This window comes from Poromitra crassiceps (assembly GCF_964638095.1).
Source record: "Poromitra crassiceps genome assembly, contig: HAP1_SCAFFOLD_637, whole genome shotgun sequence".
NCBI classification, from domain to species: Eukaryota; Metazoa; Chordata; class Actinopteri; order Beryciformes; family Melamphaidae; genus Poromitra; species Poromitra crassiceps.
This window is the reverse complement of record NW_028151771.1, coordinates 24322-46393: the sequence shown is the minus strand read 5'-3', so window position 1 is coordinate 46393 and position 22072 is coordinate 24322.

Sequence of the window (22072 nt, the reverse complement as noted above, 5' to 3'; positions counted from 1 at the left end):
AATTATCTGATAAACTGGCTGCGCATAACATTACTTATTTGCGGGAGTGCACGGGGGAAGTGTAGATTAATCGTGCAGCACTAGTACATTAGGTTACAAGTACATACCTCAGTCAGACTCTGGCAAATCCAAATGACTAATAATATAAAACGTATTAGTTACTGTATGTTACACGTGGCTAACGTTAGCTAGCTTCTGACATGTTTTTCTAGAATTCATTAGATCGTTAAATGCTCCCGTAATCTAGCTAACGTTACCTCGCTAACCCACTACAGCCGATGAGGAAAAGTCGGGTCTGAGCGGACGGGCAGCGACCATACAAAGGACAGCTTGTACAAGCTGGGGCTTCTCATCACCTGGACACATTTTAGGGCGAAATTATCTGATAAACTGGCTGCGCATAACATTACTTATTTGTGGGAGTGCACGGGGGAAGTGTAGATTAATAGTGCAGCACTAGTACATTAGGTTACAAGTACATACCTCAGTCAGACTCTGGCAAATCCAAATGACTAATAATATAAAACGTATTAGTTACTGTATGTTACACGTGGCTAACGTTAGCTAGCTTCTGACATGTTTTTCTAGAATTAATTAGATCGTTAAATGCTCCCGTAATCTAGCTAACGTTACCTCGCTAACCCACTACAGCCGATAAGGAAAAGTCGGGTCTGAGCGGACGGGCAGCAACCATACAAAGGACAGCTTGTACAAGCTGGGGCTTCTCATCACCTGGACACATTTTACGGCGAAATTATCTGATAAACTGGCTGCGCATAACATTACTTATTTGCGGGAGTGCACGGGGGAAGTGTAGATTAATCGTGCAGCACTAGCAGGGCCGTAACCAGGGTTCCGAAATAGGGGAGGTCCAGCAAGGGGAGGCGGATCCGGTGGCGCCCGCAAGGGCGCAAAAATTTGAGTTTCCCCCCCCCCCTTTTTTAGCCATATTTAGAGTAATATATCATTTTAAATCAACATTAGGATTATACTGTTGTGATGTCATTATTCAGTATATTCTCTTTCATGTCACCACCTGCTCAGCTCTCCTGTCAACATAATTGTAACTAACAAACACAAACTGTTTTAGCCACATTCATATCAAAATGACACCTACAAACACAGGTACACAACCCAAGCCGTACACAACACACAAAGTCATCATCGATAATAAAAAAAACATACAGAGGGACATTTATTTATTCCTGATAGGAACGATTGAAAAAAACAATAAAATATATTATGTTGTTTTTAACTTTACACCACCTCTTTTTGTTACTTATTGGGTCAAGAAACTGAAACCATGCATATAGCCACCTGCATAGCTGACTTCGGGAGCTTGGCAATTGGCATCATGCATGATTAGCCAGTAGCATCCCAACGTGTCACACAGGTAACATTACTTAAGAGACAGACTAGACACTTACTTTCTTGGTTGTTGCTAAAAAATCTGTCAGTGTCACTCACTGTCTGTCGTTCACTTCGCTCACTGTCTCGCAGCTCGCTCACCTTCAATTATCTCGCCAGGCAGACAGACAGTCATCACTCACCACCATGCTGCTGCTCTCTCGGAATCAAGTTACCGCGGACGCGGCGTCAGATGACTTCCTGCCTGACCTGCCTTTCATTTCAAAATAAAAGCGATCCCGTGTTTTTCATGCTTTTCCATGCAGATTGTTTTATAAAAAAAAAAAAAAAAAATCCTCTGAAATATTAGGGGAGGTCCTCCCCGTCCTCATAGCTAGTTACGGCCATGAGCACTAGTACATTAGGTTACAAGTACATACCTCAGTCAGACTCTGGCAAATCCGACATGATTTGCTATCCTGTTGGTGTAGTTTCACACCAACCCTCTCCAGGCGTAGAAATACCCCCTTCTCGAGTGGTTTGCAGCTGCCCAACTTGCCTTTAGAACGAAGGTTTCTCTTACACAACCTGCAAAAATCGTTCACATTGCTAGTAGCCATCGCGCTCCGGTTGTGGTTGCTAGCAGTAGCCTAGTGAGTTAGCTCGGTGAGTTAGCTAGGTGGAGTTAGCTCGAGCGCTAACAACAAAGGTCGCAGAGTGATGACGCCATCTGTTGCACTGCGCATGTGCTCTGTGCACCAAGCTGATTGGATGACGGTTGGCTGGTGGAGTGGTCTATCGAGGGGGGCCCAACACTCCCTAGAAATCGGTTTGAATGGCTCGATCTCCAGACCATAGTGACTGAGAACAGGTCTGAGAGCAGGTCACGTGGGGGATGGGTTTACCCAGGCTACTTCTACAGAGGCACCATTGAAAGCCTGCTGACTGGCGGCTTCACCACCTGGTACGGGAACTGTACCACCATGGACCGCAGGGCGCTACGGAGAGTGAGACGCGCGGCACAGCACGTAACAGAATGTGAGTTGCCAGATCTGCATGAACTGTATAAACAGCGGTGCCTCAGGAGGTCCCTGAAGATCATCAAAGACACAAACCATCCCCACAACAGCCTGTTCTCCCTGTTACCCTCAGGGAGAAGATACAGGGTTCCGAAAGCACGCACAAATCGCTTGAGGAACAGTTTCTTCCCGCAGGCCACGAGACTCCTTAACATACACAAATAGTGTAGTAGCCGCACTGTACCGTACTGTAGCTGCTACCATTACGTATGTCTAACGTTTAATTGTATGTTTAATAAGGAATATGCTACTTGCACCTGTATGTCAAATACGCCGAATTTAAAATGCCGAGTTTAATTGTATGTTTAATAAGGAATATGTTATTTGCACCTGTATGTCAAATACGCAGAATTTAAAATGTTTAAGCACGTCTAAAGTATGCACACGACATGTGCACCTATGTGCAGTGAATATGCCACTGTCTCTGACTTGTCTTATCACTATACTGCCTTATTGCTTGTTGTGTCTCTTGTTGTTTTTGCACTCATATGCCCTGTTATATTTGTACTATGTTGTAAACGGAGTCCACAGCACAAGAATTTCACACGTGATACTTGTACCATGGAGTGACAATAAAAATCTTGAATCTTGAATCTTGAATCTCATTTAGATTGTCGAGGCCAAAACAGACTTGAGCATGTAGAAAGTGTGTCAGCTCAGCATGACACTATACTATATGATGCAACACTTTTTCAAATAGTCATTTGACAGATATGAAACTGGCTGATGGAACATAACAACAGGAAGCATGAATAGAAGAGCAGAAGCGTTTGCAGGCAGCAGCAGGAAGTGGGCACAATGTATGGGCGAGACCGCTGAAAGCATTTCATACAGCAAACAGCTTTACTACACAACAAGGGTTTGGCAATTCTGCTATGAAGGCACTTTATTGAAACCTCAATTCAATGCATTTCATATGTAGCCATGAATCAGTGACAGTCAGTGAAACTAAGACAGGCAGAGGCAGAACATACACGTAACCTAAAATACACACAAGGCCCACAAGAAACCTGGTTTGATCAGAATATGATAAGAGGAGAGAGGGATGCTGCTTCCTACAACTATGTTGCTCCGAGCGCCTAGCAGATTGATGCTTTGTCACGCCCCTTGTGGGTTAGTTGTTACCAGTGTTGGAGTAACTACTGCAACTTAATGCACTAACTAGTAATCTAACTGATTACTTTTCCAAATTTAGTAACTCAATTACAGTTACTGAAATAGTAACTGGGCTAGTTACTAGTTACTTTAGGACATGAAAATAACGGACAACTTCAGAGGATTATCTGGTTTATGATCCTTAGAGCTAGTCCGGGAAGAGAAGACGCCTCCCTGCCTGGCAAAAATGCTCCACACGCTGCAGCCATGAGCCTCAGAGGCTACTGACCTTGACTAGGTTACAGTAGAGCTCAACAGCCATGAGCCCCAGAGGCTAATGACCTTGACTAGGTTACAGTAGGGCTCAACAGCCATGAGCCTCAGAGGCTAATGACCTTGACTAGGTTACAGTAGAGCTCAACAGCCATGAGCCTCAGAGGCTAATGACCTTGACTAGGTTACAGTAGAGCTCAACAGCCATGAGCCCCAGAGGCTAATGACCTTGACTAGGTTACAGTAGAGCTCAACAGCTATGCGCCTCAGAGGCTAATGACCTTGACTAGGTTACAGTAGAGCTCAACAGCCATGAGCCTCAGAGGCTACTGACCTTGACTAGGTTACAATAGAGCTCAACAGCCATGAGCCCCAGAGGCTACTGACCTTGACTAGGTTACAGTAGAGCTCAACAGCCATGAGCCCCAGAGGCTACTGACCTTGACTAGGTTACAATAGAGCTCAACAGCCATGAGCCCCAGAGGCTACTGACCTTGACTAGGTTACAGTAGAGCTCAACAGCCATGAGCCTCAGAGGCTACTGACCTTGACTAGGTTACAGTAGAGCTCAACAGCCATGAGCCCCAGAGGCTACTGACCTTGACTAGGTTACAGTAGAGCTCAACAGCCATGAGCCCCAGAGGCTAATGACCTTGACTAGGTTACAGTAGCGCTCAACAGCCATGAGCCTCAGAGGCTAATGACCTTGACTAGGTTACAGTAGAGCTCAACAGCCATGAGCCCCAGAGGCTAATGACCTTGACTAGGTTACAGTAGAGCTCAACAGCCATGAGCCTCAGAGGCTAATGACCTTGACTAGGTTACAGTAGAGCTCAACAGCCATGAGCCTCAGAGGCTACTGACCTTGACTAGGTTACAGTAGAGCTCAACAGCCATGAGCCTCAGAGGCTAATAACCTTGACTAGGTTACAGTAGAGCTCAACAGCCATGAGCCTCAGAGGCTAATGACCTTGACTAAGTTACAATAGAGCTCAACAGCCATGAGCCTCAGAGGCTAATGACCTTGACTAGGTTACAGTAGAGCTCAACAGCCATGAGCCTCAGAGGCTAATGGCCTTGACTAGGTTATAGTAAAGCTCAACAGCCATGAGCCCCAGAGGCTACTGACCTTGACTAGGTTACAGTAGAGCTCAACAGCCATGAGCCCCAGAGGCTAATGACCTTGACTAGGTTACAGTAGAGCTCAACAGCCATGAGCCTCAGAGGCTAATGACCTTGACTAGGTTACAGTAGAGCTCAACAGCCATGAGCCCCAGAGGCTAATGACCTTGACTAGGTTACAGTAGAGCTCAACAGCCATGAGCCTCAGAGGCTAATGGCCTTGACTAGGTTATAGTAAAGCTCAACAGCCATGAGCCCCAGAGGCTACTGACCTTGACTAGGTTACAGTAGAGCTCAACAGCCATGAGCCCCAGAGGCTAATGACCTTGACTAGGTTACAGTAGAGCTCAACAGCCATGAGCCTCAGAGGCTAATGACCTTGACTAGGTTACAATAGAGCTCAACAGCCATGAGCCCCAGAGGCTACTGACCTTGACTAGGTTACAGTAGAGCTCAACAGCCATGAGCCTCAAAGGCTAATGACCTTGACTAGGTTACAGTAGAGCTCAACAGCCATGAGCCCCAGAGGCTACTGACCTTGACTAGGTTACAGTAGCGCTCAACAGCCATGAGCCTCAAAGGCTAATGACCTTGACTAGGTTGTCATCCTGGACAATAACATTGATCTTCTCCTCCTCACTGAAACATGGCAACAGCCCCTGGACTTCTACTCACTCAATCAGGCAACCCCCCCCAACTATAGTTACATCGCCAAGCCCCGCCTCTCTGGGCGTGGGGGGGGGGTCTCGCCGTTCTCCATAAACAATCCCTACCCATCAACGAACTCAACCTCAACCTCCCATCCCTGTCCTCCTTTGAAAACCTCGCCTTCTCTCTTCCCAACTCCATCACTGCCCTTCTTCTTTACCGTCCCCCCAAGCCCCACCCCTCTTTTCTGTCTGACCTCTCTGAACTCCTCACCATCGCTTCTTCTCTTTCCTCCCGCCTCCTTCTCACCGGTGACCTGAACATCCACGTTGACCAACCTGACTCCCCTCTGACATCTGACTTCCTCTCTCTCCTCAACTGTTTTCACCTCACCCAGCACATCAACTTCCCCACCCACACCAAAGGCCACATTCTTGACCTAGTCTGCTCTTCCTCTCTACCCATCTCTAACCCTCACCCTCTCCTTTTCCCTCTCTCTGACCACCACTGCATTCTCTTCTCTGCTCCCCTGCCCCCACCCCGCTGCCCCAACAAACGCACCATCTCCTTCTGTAACATCAAATCCATCGACCTACCCACTCTCTCCCAGACTATATCCTCTGCCCTCCCCCCCCCTGACTCCGCCCCCTCCTCCCCTGATGACTATGCCACCCTCCTCAATACTGCACTCACCGACTCCCTTGACTCCCTGGCCCCCCTGAAAACCTCCACAGTCTCATTCACTTCCTCCTCCCCCTGGTTCACCCCCCAACTCCGCACGATGAAACAGACCGGCCGGCAACTGGAACGACTTCACCAGAAAACCCACCTCACTGTACACGCCGAACTCCTCAAACAGCACCTCTCCTCCTACCGTGATGCACTCCTAGCCGCCAAATCTGCCCACTTCTCCACCCTCATCAACACCACCAACAGGAACCCGCGCACTCTCTTCTCCACTGTCAAAAAGCTCCTCCAACCCCCGGACAATAACACACTCTCCTCCCCTGAACTCTGCAACTCATTTCTCCACGCCTTCAACAGCAAAATCTCCAGAATCCACTCCTCCCTAACTGCCTCCATCGCCAACCCCTCCGCCCCTCCTCCCCCCACTATCACCTTCCCTCCCCCTGACCTCCCCCCTCCCTCGCTGCCTTCTCCCCTGTTGACTCCTCCCTCATCACCGACATCATCACCGCCTCCAAGTCTACCACCTGCTCCCTCGACCCCCTCCCCACCCCCCTGACCAAGGCCTGCCTCCCCGCCCTCATCCCCCACCTCACTGCCCTTTTCAATCAGTCACTCTCCCAAGGTCACGTCCCCTCTGTCTACAAACTCGCCGCTGTCACCCCCATCCTCAAAAAACCCACCCTCGACCCTGCCAACCTCTCCAACTACCGCCCTATCTCCAACCTACCATTCCTCTCCAAAACCCTCGAGCGCATCGTCGCCACCCAACTTCACTCCCACCTTCACTCCCACAACGTCTACGAACCCCTACAGTCTGGCTTCCGTCCCTACCACAGCACCGAAACCGCCCTCTCCAAAGTCATCAATGACCTCCTCACCTCCGCTGACTCTGGTGCCCTCAGCATCCTAGTTCTACTCGATCTGAGCGCAGCCTTTGACACGGTGAACCACTCGATTCTCCTCCAAAGGCTGCGCCAACTGGGTGTTGAGGGCACCGCACTGGACTGGTTCACCTCATATCTCACCGACAGACAACAATTCATCTCCCTCTCTGGTCATTCCTCCACCCTCTCCTCTGTTTTGCAGGGGGTCCCCCAGGGCTCAGTCCTCGGCCCCCTGCTCTTCCTCTGTTATATACTCCCCCTTGGTCACATCATCCGTCAATTCAACCTGGACTTTCACTGCTACGCCGACGACACTCAGCTCTACATCACCACCAAATCCCTCCAGAACCCACCCCTCACCCACATCGAAAACTGCATATCCGCAATAAAAACCTGGCTAACCCACAACTTCCTCCAACTCAACAGCGACAAAACTGAACTCCTCCTCATTGGCACCAAATCCACCCTCAATAAAACCGGACCCATCACCCTCACCATTGACGACTCCACCATCACCCCCTCCCCCCTGGCACGCAACCTTGGTTTCATCCTGGACCCCACCCTCTCCTTCGATCCCCATGTCAGCTCCGTTGTCAAAACTTCATATTTTCATCTCCGCAACATCGCCAAAGTCAGACACTGCCTCTCCCCCCCTGCTGCTCAATCCCTCATCCATGCCTTCATCTCCTCCCGCCTTGACTATTGCAACTCCCTCCTCACTGGCATCACCTCCCGTTCCCTCCATAGACTCCAGATGGTACAAAACTCAGCTGCTCGCCTGCTCACTCACACCCGGTCCCGCGATCACATCACCCCTGTCCTCCACTCTCTCCACTGGCTCCCCGTTAAGCAACGCATCAACTTCAAATTACTCCTCCTCACCTTCAAAGCCCTCCACAGCCTAGCCCCCCCCTACCTGACTGACCTCATCCCCCATCGCCCCTCCCGTACACTCCGATCCTCTTCTACTGCCACCCTCATCATCCCCCCATCCAGACTCAAAACCTTTGGTGACCGTGCTTTCTCCCGCGCCGCACCCCGACTTTGGAACTCCCTCCCCCAGACTGTCCGAGACTCTCCCTCACTCCCCACTTTCAAAACCCCACTTAATACCTATCTGTTCTCCCAAGCTTACAACCTCCCCTACCCCTGACCACCTCCTCCAAACCATCACCCTCCGCCCCCCCTCCTCCTCCCTCCTGCTATCTTCCTCCCCTCTGCTTCTCCATACTACCTTGCCCTGAACCGCCATTGTCATTTGTATCTGTTCCCTGTAACTGTTCCCTGTTACCTGTATCTGTTGCCTGTTTCTGTTCCCTGTTGCTTGTCTCTTGTTCTCTGTTAAGCGTCTTTGGGTCTGGAAAAAGCGCTATATAAAATAAATGAATTATTATTATTATTATTAGGTTACAGTAAAGCTCAACAGCCATGAGCTCCAGAGGCTACTGACCTTGATTAGGTTACAGTAAAGCTCAACAGCTACATGACTTTTTCCTGATGTCATTGTCAGAAGTAAGTTCCCTTCATTTTCTCCATAGACATTTAGGAAAATCCTTATACAACGAGTTTTAAGGCTGGAACCAAGCCAACCCGTGACCCACTGAATCGTGAGTGACCATAAAACATTCAATTTGGTGCAAAAACTAAAAATAACAATAGGGGGAGGGGGGGATATTTTCGATCCACCCCCCCTTCCACAGCATGTCAAGACATAGTGTCATATTTTATCAACACAGCAACACTAAAATACTGTGTGATTTAATAAGACAATAAAAGTAACACAGGAGTTACTTTGCCTAGTAACTAATTACCTTGAAGTAACTAATATCTTTAAAGTAATTAAATTGCTTTTTGAGAGAAGGAACTAGTAACTGTAACTAATTACCAACTTTCTGTAACTTGCCCAACACCGGTTGTTACTAATACGGTGCCCTTCAGCGATGCATGAAACGACTTGGGCTCATATAACCTCTGTTTTACTATAATAAAAAAGATCTGCCCCCTCCACAGTTATAACCGCCCCCTAAGTCATTTCATCCTGGTGCCGGGTCTGTTTGTAAAGTAGGCCTACCATTTAACCACCTGTCCACTCAGACATACATGATCCGGAACATGAGCTGCCGGTGTTAAACAACAGCCGTTTTGACAATGATGTGGATCCTGTAGGCTACTAGGTGCTCAGATGGAGGCAGTGCGCATAAGGCGGATAATGGTTTCTAAACATGCAGGCCGACCGGCTAGCAGCCAGGGCCGCTGGAAGTCATTTTAAGCAGGGGGTGCTGGGAGGAAGGGACTCTCGGTGGGGCCCACAAGGGCCCCGCCGAAAAAAATTTGGGCGTTTTTTTTTTACATTTTTTTGCCATATTTAGAGGAATATCTCATTTTAAATCAACATTAGGATACTGTTGTGATGTAATTATTCAGTATTTTCTCCTTTTCTCACTCATTCAGAGCAAAGAGGGAGATATATAGCATGATGATAATGCTCTATATCTCCCTATTTGCTCTGAATACACCAGTTAACATGACACAGACTTAACATGATAGAAATATTCTCAGCAAACTTAATGACTAGACTAATTATTCTGATCTGAATGGCATATATCAAGAAACATTGACTCCTCTCTTTGCTGTATAGTGGGAGGTGCATTTTTGAGTAGGCTATTAAAATAGCATGTCAAGTTCACATTTCTTTATTGCCAGATTAAACAATTCGTATTGGTTGTTGGTTGGTTCAACACAACATGTGCGTGCATGCGCGCTTCTTCTTCTCTAGCCTACAAGCATGTAACTTCCTTGATTGTTATTGTTGATAATTCTATTTAAATAGGCTACATTTTCATTTCCCGAAACATTCTTAAACAAGAAAGGAACATAGTGCACTGCAAAATATTTTTAATTACATTTGTAAAAAAATAAAAAAATATTTTTTTTTTTTTTTTTTTTTTTTTTTGGAAAAAATCTAGGGGGTGCTGCAGCACCTGCAGCACCCCTACTTCCCGCGGGCCTGCTAGCAGCTGGTCATAATCCGGATTTCACTGCATGTTTAGAAGGGGCTTTACTCTCCTCCGCTCCATTTCAGCACTGCGGACAGCGCCACACAGCCCTATCTATTGACCCATTTCCACCGCTGGTATTAGCGCGGCCCAGACCAGCTCGACTCACTTTTTTGTCTCATCCCACCGGTCAAAAACCTGGACAGCCCGGGTTAAGTCAAACTCACATGCATGCACTGCACGGGGACGGGAGAGGCGCTACGGGGAGAACCCCAGCGGCAACTCAACAGGCAAGACCGCGGCTTCGCCTGCGGCCTAGCGGAGCCAACTACAAAGGGCTTCCCGAGGAGCGGACTTTTTTCTCTCTCAAAACAATTGAAAACCACCGCATGTTAAAGCTGAGCAAGGAGATCGATTTTATTTCACCAGAGCCGAAGGCAGCAACACAAAATAAATAACTTCTGGAAATAACAGAAGAGAAGGTAAGCCCCACTAAACTGGTATCCAGCATTGACAGTAGATGCCTACAGTAAACACGATTCTGCCTGACCAATCAGTCGTCTGCAGTGTTTTCACGTCACCGTATGGTACCGGGTCCACAGCCCTAGAACCTCAACAGAGCAGGGACCAAAAGCAGCACGACTCAACCCCGACTCAACCTGGGCTGTCCACGTTTTTGATCGGTGGAATGAGACAAAAAAGCGAGACGAGCTGTGCGGGGCCGCGTTGATACCAGCGGTGGAAATGGGCCTGAGATCATCAGTGATGTCACAACGCTTGACATCATCAGTGATGTAAATAAATCACTGATGAATTCACACACTTGAGTGACATCACTGATGACATCACTCACTGAGTGACATCACTGACAACATAATGATGCAGAGCCTCTTCCCACACATCACCTGTCAATCAAACAGTGTGGGCAGAGCTTGGATTTTCTGCATATAAAATGATTAAACAATATAATGATTTAAAGCTACTATTTAACGTTAACGACTGGTGAATTTGAACATGATCTGTCAGTGCAATGATGTCCACGCTTAACTGGAGAATATGATTTGCTTGCTTTTGTGAGAATGAACAGAGCAGAAATGGCCTTGTGGGTGGTGGTGTTAGATAATGTGCTACTTCATGTGTGGTGGTGGTGTTAGATAATGTAGGGCACAAGGCCACATGTCAGGGCACAAAGGTCATTGCTCTATTTACATCGTGAAGAGTGATTCTTCTGAAATGTGTGTTAAAATGAGCCAATTAAACATCCTTTGCATAGAGCAGACTACATTCAACTGAGACCACTGATGCTTTCAAAGCTCCGTGCTAGGGCCAAGCCTTTTTATCATTTATATAAACCATATAGGTCGTAATATAAATGCCTCTGTTCACCTTTACGTGGATGATACCATTCTGTATTGTTGTGCGAACACTGTTGCCCTTGCTTTTGAATGCTTACAGTCTGCTTTTGATGTCTTACAGTCACACCTGTATCATCTCAAATTGGTGTTAAATGCAGATAAAACAAAAGCCATGTTCTTTTCTTTCAAGAAGGTGCCAGCTGTTCTGCCCTCCATTTTGTCAGTGCAGGGTACCCCCATTGAGCTTGTGGCTTCTTATAAATACTTAGGTATTTTAATTGATGATGCCCTTTCTTTCTTTTAAACTTCATATTGATTTGCTGGCAAGGAAGTTAAAGTTGAAATTGGGCTTCTTTTTTAGGAACAAATCTTGTTTCTCCTTCAATGCAAGGAGACGACTGGTTGCTGCCACCTTCTTGCCGCTTTTGGATTATGGTGATGTTTTGTACATGAATGCGTCTAAATGTCTCCATCTGCTGGATGCTGTGTATCATGGTGCGCTGAGATTTATTACTGGCTGTAAACCCCTTACACATCACTGCTTGCTGTATTCTCTAGTCAACTGGTCATCCCTCTCCATGTGCAGAACTGTACACTGGTACACTTTAATTTATAAACCCAGCCTTGGTCTGCTTCCCACTTACTTATCTATCTACTCCGCAAACAGTCCAACTACAGCTTACGCATTCAAATCCTCATCACCTATTCCATCCCCCCAGTTCATACTGAGCGTGGAAAAAAGGCCTTCTCTTACTCTGCCCCCTCCACCTGGAACACGCTACAGCAGAGTCTGAAGCTGTCCAGTCTGATCCTCCTCCACCTGGAACACGTTACAGCAGAGTCTGAAGCTGTCCAGTCTGATCCCCCTCCACCTGGAACACACTACAGCAGAGTCTGAAGCTGTCCAGTCTGATCCCCCTCCACCTGGAACACACTACAGCAGAGTCTGAAGCTGTCCAGTCTGATCCTCCTCCACCTGGAACATGCTACAGCAGAGTCTGAAGCTGTCCAGTCTGATCCTCCTCCACCTGGAACACGCTACAGCAGAGTCTGAAGCTGTCCAGTCTGATCCTCCTCCACCTGGAACACGCTACAGCAGAGTCTGAAGCTGTCCAGTCTGATCCTCCTCCACCTGGAACACGCTACAGCAGAGTCTGAAGCTGTCCAGTCTGATCCTCCTCCACCTGGAACACGCTACAGCAGAGTCTGAAGCTGTCCAGTCTGATCCTCCTCCACCTGGAACATGCTACAGCAGAGTCTGAAGCTGTCCAGTCTGATCCTCCTCCACCTGGAACACGCTACAGCAGAGTCTGAAGCTGTCCAGTCTGATCCTCCTCCACCTGGAACACGCTACAGCAGAGTCTGAAGCTGTCCAGTCTGATCCCCCTCCACCTGGAACACGCTACAGCAGAGTCTGAAGCTGTCCAGTTTGATCCTCCTCCACCTGGAACACGCTACAGCAGAGTCTGAAGCTGTCCAGTCTGATCCCCCTCCACCTGGAACACGCTACAGCAGAGTCTGAAGCTGTCCAGTCTGATCCCCCTCCACCTGGAACACGCTACAGCAGAGTCTGAAGCTGTCCAGTCTGATCCCCCTCCACCTGGAACACGCTACAGCAGAGTCTGAAGCTGTCCAGTTTGATCCCCCTCCACCTGGAACACGCTACAGCAGAGTCTGAAGCTGTCCAGTCTGATCCCCCTCCACCTGGAACACACTACAGCAGAGTCTGAAGCTGTCCAGTTTGATCCTCCTCCACCTGGAACATGCTACAGCAGAGTCTGAAGCTGTCCAGTTTGATCCTCCTCCACCTGGAACATGCTACAGCAGAGTCTGAAGCTGTCCAGTCTGATCCTCCTCCACCTGGAACACACTACAGCAGAGTCTGAAGCTGTCCAGTTTGATCCTCCTCCACCTGGAAGACACTACAGCAGAGTCTGAAGCTGTCCAGTTTGATCCTCCTCCACCTGGAACACGCTACAGCAGAGTCTGAAGCTGTCCAGTCTGATCCCCCTCCACCTGGAACACGCTACAGCAGAGTCTGAAGCTGTCCAGTCTGATCCCCCTCCACCTGGAACACACTACAGCAGAGTCTGAAGCTGTCCAGTCTGATCCTCCTCCACCTGGAACACACTACAGCAGAGTCTGAAGCTGTCCAGTTTGATCCTCCTCCACCTGGAACACGCTACAGCAGAGTCTGAAGCTGTCCAGTTTGATCCTCCTCCACCTGGAACATGCTACAGCAGAGTCTGAAGCTGTCCAGTCTGATCCTCCTCCACCTGGAACACACTACAGCAGAGTCTGAAGCTGTCCAGTTTGATCCTCCTCCACCTGGAACACACTACAGCAGAGTCTGAAGCTGTCCAGTTTGATCCTCCTCCACCTGGAACACGCTACAGCAGAGTCTGAAGCTGTCCAGTCTGATCCCCCTCCACCTGGAACACGCTACAGCAGAGTCTGAAGCTGTCCAGTCTGATCCCCCTCCACCTGGAACACACTACAGCAGAGTCTGAAGCTGTCCAGTCTGATCCTCCTCCACCTGGAACACACTACAGCAGAGTCTGAAGCTGTCCAGTCTGATCCTCCTCCACCTGGAACATGCTACAGCAGAGTCTGAAGCTGTCCAGTTTGATCCCCCTCCACCTGGAACACGCTACAGCAGAGTCTGAAGCTGTCCAGTCTGATCCTCCTCCACCTGGAACACGCTACAGCAGAGTCTGAAGCTGTCCAGTTTGATCCCCCTCCACCTGGAACACGCTACAGCAGAGTCTGAAGCTGTCCAGTTTGATCCCCCTCCACCTGGAACACACTACAGCAGAGTCTGAAGCTGTCCAGTCTGATCCTCCTCCACCTGGAACACACTACAGCAGAGTCTGAAGCTGTCCAGTCTGATCCTCCTCCACCTGGAACACACTACAGCAGAGTCTGAAGCTATCCAGTTTGATCCCCCTCCACATGGAACATGCTACAGCAGAGTCTGAAGCTGTCCAGTCTGATCCTCCTCCACCTGGAACACACTACAGCAGAGCCTGAAGCTGTCCAGTCTGATCCTCCTCCACCTGGAACACACTACAGCAGAGTCTGAAGCTGTCCAGTCTGATCCTCCTCCACCTGGAACACACTACAGCAGAGTCTGAAGCTGTCCAGTCTGATCCTCCTCCACCTGGAACACACTACAGCAGAGTCTGAAGCTGTCCAGTTTGATCCTCCTCCACCTGGAACACACTACAGCAGAGTCTGAAGCTGTCCAGTCTGATCCTCCTCCACCTGGAACATGCTACAGCAGAGTCTGAAGCTGTCCAGTTTGATCCCCCTCCACCTGGAACACGCTACAGCAGAGTCTGAAGCTGTCCAGTCTGATCCTCCTCCACCTGGAACACGCTACAGCAGAGTCTGAAGCTGTCCAGTTTGATCCCCCTCCACCTGGAACACACTACAGCAGAGTCTGAAGCTGTCCAGTCTGATCCTCCTCCACCTGGAACATGCTACAGCAGAGTCTGAAGCTGTCCAGTTTGACCCCCCTCCACCTGGAACACACTACAGCAGAGTCTGAAGCTGTCCAGTCTGATCCTCCTCCACCTGGAACACACTACAGCAGAGTCTGAAGCTGTCCAGTTTGATCCCCCTCCACATGGAACATGCTACAGCAGAGTCTGAAGCTGTCCAGTCTGATCCTCCTCCACCTGGAACACACTACAGCAGAGCCTGAAGCTGTCCAGTCTGATCCTCCTCCACCTGGAACACACTACAGCAGAGTCTGAAGCTGTCCAGTCTGATCCTCCTCCACCTGGAACACACTACAGCAGAGTCTGAAGCTGTCCAGTCTGATCCTCCTCCACCTGGAACACACTACAGCAGAGCCTGAAGCTGTCCAGTCTGATCCTCCTCCACCTGGAACACACTACAGCAGAGCCTGAAGCTGTCCAGTCTGATCCTCCTCCACCTGGAACACACTACAGCAGAGTCTGAAGCTGTCCAGTTTGATCCTCCTCCACCTGGAACACACTACAGCAGAGTCTGAAGCTGTCCAGTCTGATCCTCCTCCACCTGGAACACACTACAGCAGAGTCTGAAGCTGTCCAGTCTGATCCTCCTGGCAAGTTTTAAATTATTGTTGAGTAATTTGGAGAGAGCTTCCTTGATCTGCTCCTGCTCTCAAGGTTAAACATTTTTCTCTACCGCCCCCCCCCCCCCCCCTTCCTCTTCAGCACTTTATGTTTTATGTTGTTTTTAACTTATTATGGTTTGATGGTTGATTGTACTGTTGCTGTCTTTACATGTGTAACTGTTGTATGAGCTGCTGTATGAACAGGTCGCACTTGTAAATGAGACTTTGGTCTCAATGTGATTTTACCTGTTTAAATAAAGGCTAAATAAAAAAATAAAAAAAAATAAAACATCCGAGCACCTTCAAATCCAGCCAAGGTGGCCTTGGCATGCTAGCCGAGTGGGCAGCTAGCCCCCGGTCCCGGCTAGTCCTCTAAAATAGCATTATTTTGATAAGCTGACCTCATAACGGGAATGTACATTGTTATGTTTCTCTGTTACACATTTTAAAAGTTCATAAAGTGCCATATTGACATTTAACTATCAGATTTTCCGCCACCATTATAGCTGAATGGAATGAACCGGTGGGCGCTTGTCAATGGCGTCACACACCAAAGCCCGCCCGTAGCTGCCGTTGATTGGTTCGACTGGACCAGTTTCGGGGGTTTCAGCCACTCAGGCAACTGCTGGCCTCATGACAAGTTGAATTTGTTGTGTGAATCCAGCTGGCTTGCAGTATTTAACCTCATTGAAATTGAACATCTCTGTCTGTCTGTCTCTATCTGTTGTCTTCCTCTCTACAAACAGCTAAATGGCGACGCCTTGTGGTCATATGGGCAAATGAATGAGGGCTCTCTGTGGAAGAGACAGGTTTACACTCTCTTTTTGTGTGTGCGTGTGCGCGCGTGCGCGCGTGTGTGTGTGTGTGTGTGTGTGTGTGTGTGTGTGTGTGTGTGTGTGTGTGTGTGTGCGTGCGTGCGTGCGTGCGTGTGTGTGTGTGTGTGTGTGTGACTGAGTGAGAAAGAGAGAGACTGTGTGTTAGTAAGATGTTCATGTTAAGTTAAGTTATATAAGTTACGTTAATTCTGGCCAATAGTCAACTAATGTACCAATTACAAATGTCAATAATCTTGATTCAATCTGGATAAAAGTAATCTCATGTGTATAAATTACTGTTCAACACTGAGGAAGTGTCCAATTGTTCATGTTCAAGTCATTCTGGCAATAGTCAGAAAACTTCTGTTGTAACATTTCAGTCTGGATTCTGGATTTTTTACATTTGTTGTGTGCGTAGCCCCACCACATAACAGCTTTTAGCTATGTTTAATTCAAGGAAAATGACGCTGGTCTATGGGAGTGAATGGAGCGATTTCCCCCGTGATGGGCGTGGCCTATTTCATGCAGTGTCTCTATTCACCTTATTCACCACGCCCACTTTTTCTCTCTTCGACCCAACGTATTTGTTCTTCCAGTTCAGCGCTAGTTGGCGGCCATTTTCAAAATAAAACGTCAGTATGAATGAAGTTTGGCAACATTCAGAATTAAGCTACACTGCGTCCAACTTCAGTTACATGTTCATAAAGTTACTGCTGCGAGGAGCCGATGGCTGTACCCGGTCGGCATTTAACGTTAGTTACAAAAGCACGTCGACAGTGTTTTCTCACTGCCAGTAGCCTAACTACAGTAGGGTTTGACAGATAGCTAGTCCGACCGGTGTCAGCACAGCCAGCGCTCCCGGTCCTCACTGCTCGTTAAAGATTTCCAATAGGCGTTATTCTGATAAACTGGTCACATATATGTTACGTTCTCACCCGACAAATATTAAAACTTTAAAACAGTTTGGGTTTTTTTTTTTAGCTTGAAAACAGCTTTTTGGCAAGTCTAAATGACTGCGGTAGGCGTACTCTACTTCCGTGTTTAAAACCGGAAAGACGATTAGGAAATGACGTCATGCAGAAGCGTCCTCGTCTGGGCAAAGAATAAGGTGAATAGAGTCTGCTTTTGAAATAGCACGGTGGCCAGTAAGGGAGTTGTGGTCGGGGTGGATGGAGGGCGTGGTCAGTAAGGGTGTTGTCAGGGTGGATGGAGGGCATGGTCAGTAAGGGTGTTGTTGCCTGGGTGGATGGAGGGCGTGGTCAGTAAGGGTGTTGTTGTCAGGGTGGATGGAGGGCGTGGTCAGTAAGGGTGGTGTTGTCTGGGTGGATGGAGGGCATGGTCAGTAAGGGTGTTGTTGCCTGGGTGGATGGAGGGCATGGTCAGTAAGGGTGGTGTTGTCAGGGTGGATGGAGGGCGTGGTCAGTAAGGGTGGTGTTGTCTGGGTGGATGGAGGGCGTGGTCAGTAAGGGTGTTGTCTGGGTGGATGGAGGGCGTGGTCAGTAAGGGTGGTGTTGTCTGGGTGGATGGAGGGCGTGGTCAGTAAGGGTGGTGTTGTCAGGGTGGATGGAGGGCGTGGTCAGTAAGGGTGTTGTTGTCTGGGTGGATGGAGGGCGTAAGCATTTGCCGTTCACACTGGAGAGCCCGACCGCCCAGAGGAGGTACAAGTGCAGCGACCAGGACACATACTGTAGTCCGGCTTCCCACCCACAGACACGGCCAATTGTGCCCATATAGATGCCTTCAATAGTTAGTTAGTAAGACAAAAACAATACAGAAAGACAATTACAAAAATTTAAAGTGCAACTTACCCCCAAAACACTTTTAACCAATATATATGACTTTGGGGGTGGTGTGTGAAGAATTCTGGTCAAAATGTCCACATTTGAGACCAAACTGTTACCATTGTACCATTTGTATCATTTTCAGCAGCATAAGTTCCCTCTATGGGTTGAAACCTGCTTTTTTTTGTGCCCTCAAATGAATGGGATATTTGGTACATCGTGACGTCACGGTGCCTTTAGCACGCGCCCCCACTCATGTGGGGAAAAAAAATTCCCCAATGGATTATTACTGTAGTTCAGGCGGCGCGAGCCCTTTAAGAGCAATGCATTCATGGGTAATGCCTACTGTGGCTAATATTAGTTGCTATAAAAGTCCCATATGGGGGTTTCCGGGCCTCGTTGAATAGGCAGATGGCAGTTGGGAAGAAGCTGTTGTTGTGATGAGAGGTCTTGGTCTTGACAGACCTGCAGTCTCTTGTAAGGGGGAGCATTTCAAAGAGTTTGTGTCCAGGGTGGGAGGGGTCGTCCATGAGACCGCTTCAGCGTCCTGGTGGTGTGCAGGTCCTGAAGGTCCTGGTGGTGTGCAGGTCCTGAAGGGATGGCAGGCTACATTTACCCCTGATGAGCCTTTAACTCAGAAAAACCCTCCCAAAGTTAAAACCTGCTCTACAGTGTCTAAATCATCCATGTAGGGGCTAATTTAGAGCACTTTGTCAAACCAAAACGATTTAGTTAATTTGTTCCAAATATGTCAATCATTGTCAATAGTACCTGGATATTTAAACCACTAGATGTCAGTAGAGAGCCACTCTCCAGCCAGCAGGATGATAGGAAGCTCCACTGTTCTGTGATGCAGGAGGTGAAAAAGTTGAGTCCAGTGCAGCTGCTTCTCAAGGAACATACCCCCCTGCAATGTTGAAGGCCACTTCATTCAGTACATTGCTGATAATGTTGACCATAACATCAGAACCATTGATAGCCACAACACATTACATGGTATGGGCCTTATAGCTGGAGTTACACCAAAGAGCCAAACCAGTACCTTTGATAGCTGTGACATCATAGCAGCAGTTGGACACATCAATATCCACATGTGGAAATCAGAGACGCCTGGCCTTTCGTCCATGTCCTATGGAGGGATTGAGAATGCCACAGGTGGGTGCAGGGCCGTAGCTAGAGGGAGGAAAGTGTGGACGATTCCAAGGGCCCTTGACTGACAGGGGCCCTAAAAAACATGGTGAGTGAGAAAAGGAGAAAACATTTATCAAGACTGAATAATCATCTCATGTTAATAATAAAAGACTCCTGTTGGACTCCATATGTGTATCAATATTCTTTCTAGTCATTAGTTTAGTGATAGCATTTCTTTGTTCACTGTGGTGTATTCAGGGCAGAAAGAGAGCATGATGATTCAGCAGGGCAAGGAGAGCTGGTATAGGTGATATAGAGGTGATTGAGAAAAGGCAAATAATGACATTACAATAGTCTCTAAGCTGAGCTGAATATTAATTTAAAATGAGATATTCCTCTAAATTGGGCTTCAAATGGCCAAAATTTTCCGCATCCGTGGCCCCGATGTGATATCCTTTCATGGGGCCCAAAATCCCTGGCTACGGCCCTGGGTGGGTGATTCTCATGAACATGGTACAAACGCATAGCAAAACTCAAAGATATCAATAAGATATCAAGTAGGATCTGATTTCATGATGATGATAGAAACGTGTTTGCAGCGGGGAAACGGCAGAGAGAAAAAAAAAGATGGGAGGATTTAGAGTGGACTTGGTGAAACAGTAGTGAGAGGTGCGCGCCGAGGACAGAGAGATATGGAGAGAGCTTATGTCGACAGAGTCGACATAATATGTCGCGGAGATTATGGTGCGCTCAAGTGCGTAGGAGGTGCTTTTCAAAGCTCTGAGCGCAAAGTAATTGCACCATGCTGACGATAGGTGTAGGAGCCAAAAAGTAAACTTTTGATTTGCGTTTGTTTGACGACGATTGTAAGTGATGAGGTCACTGTCAGCAGTGTAATGGAAATTGTGACGTCACTGTTGAGAAAACTGGGAATTATGACATCATCGGTCAAGTCGCTCATGCGGTAGCCACTAGCCGCCATGGTATAAATGTGTTTAGTTTCGAATAGTTCAGTTCTGCTGTAGTGTTTGGCTGCATTAAAAGCCTGCAGACTCTCTGCCCTTCATGGCACATGGTTAAACTACTGCTTAGCAGCATTCTTCTTCTTCCCCATCTGGCAGCCAGGAACACTTTGAGAATAGAATATATAGAATAGAATATATAGAATAGAATATATAGAATAGAATAGAATAGAATAGAATAGAATAGAATAGAATAGAATATATAGAATAGAATAGATTAGAATAGAATAGAATAGAATAGAATAGAATAGAATAGAATAGAATAGCATCAGTGTTCATTTACAGCTCATCTTACAGCAATTACACTCAGAATAACTCACTAACTCACTGTTCATTTACAGCACATGTCACAGTGCAAAGAGGAAAGAACATCAGAGCACAATGACGTCAGTACTCTGTATCAGCAAGTACTCCAGATGAAGTACTCTCTACTGTGTCTCTAAAACCAGCAGGTGGCAGTGTTTCTTCATTTGTCAGCACCTGAGGCCACTGAGCTTCTCTTTCAGCCAGCAGCATTCAGCAGCTCAAGAGAAGAGGAGAGAAATCCTTCCATTGACCTTTTTCATCAGCAGCCATTTTGCGTCTAAAAGGCAGGAGGTAACACAGGTGCAAGCAAAACATTAATGAGGGTTTCCAACTTCCAATCCATTTAAGTGTTCCAGTGCTGTTTGGGTTGCACCTGTGTTACTATTGCTCTATTGACATCGTGAAGGGTAATTTTTCTGAAAATGAGCCAATGACACATCCTTTGCATAGGTCAGGATCCATTAAACTGAGACCACTGATGCTTTTAATTAAAGCACGTGACAGTAGCAGGCTGGTAGCAGGGCACTGCCAAGGTGGCCTAAAACTGGTTTTATGCTTACGCGAAATCACCAGCGCCGACTGCGCCGAGGGGTCCCCGCAGCTGGCCGTCCTATCGGCGCAGCTCGGCGGAAGGGGGCGTGCATCTCCTCGAAAATGTGACTCCGCGGCGTCAATGCGGACGTGACATGACCAGCACGAGAGCTGTGATTGGCCGTTGCCTTGGGCTGCGCACATATCCGCTGACGTACTTGTTGTGAGGAATGAGGAAATGCCATTTCCTCATTTAACAGTGCTTGTCCCTCATCTAGCAAAGCTTTCTGCAGGCTCACCGGAATGAGTTTTGAAATAAAGGGACAATAAAATGTCCCCCCACCGACATGATTGAAAGTTCTTGGTAAACGACATGATACGTCATATGCAATGTACCACAAGCCACCTAGTGTTTTAGACGTGTACCGCAACCAATGCACTCAGTTACGTTCGAGTATGCACAGTCTCGCTGGCAAGCAGCCGCCCTGGAACTACTTTTAAGTAGGGGGTGCTCTAAGGAAGGGACTCTCGGCACTGCCCGCCAGGGCCATATTTAGAGGAATATTTAATTTTAAATTAACATTAGGATTATACTGTTGTGATGTCATTATTCAGTATCTTCTCCTTTTCTCACTCACTTTCATGTAAGCACCTGCTCTCCCTTTAGTCGTTTTACACTACAACAGACAACAACACAGGCAGAATCACTGAAATTATTATTATTATTATGAAAATCAAACACTTTTGAAGAGAGAGCGTATGAAATAAGATTAGAGCTGGGAAGTACAAACTGTTTTTTAATGCATTTTGTTGCTCTTATAAACACAGGACAGCCCAACAAAGCACAAAAAACAACATCCACTTACATACAGAAACACTCAAATGAAATCCT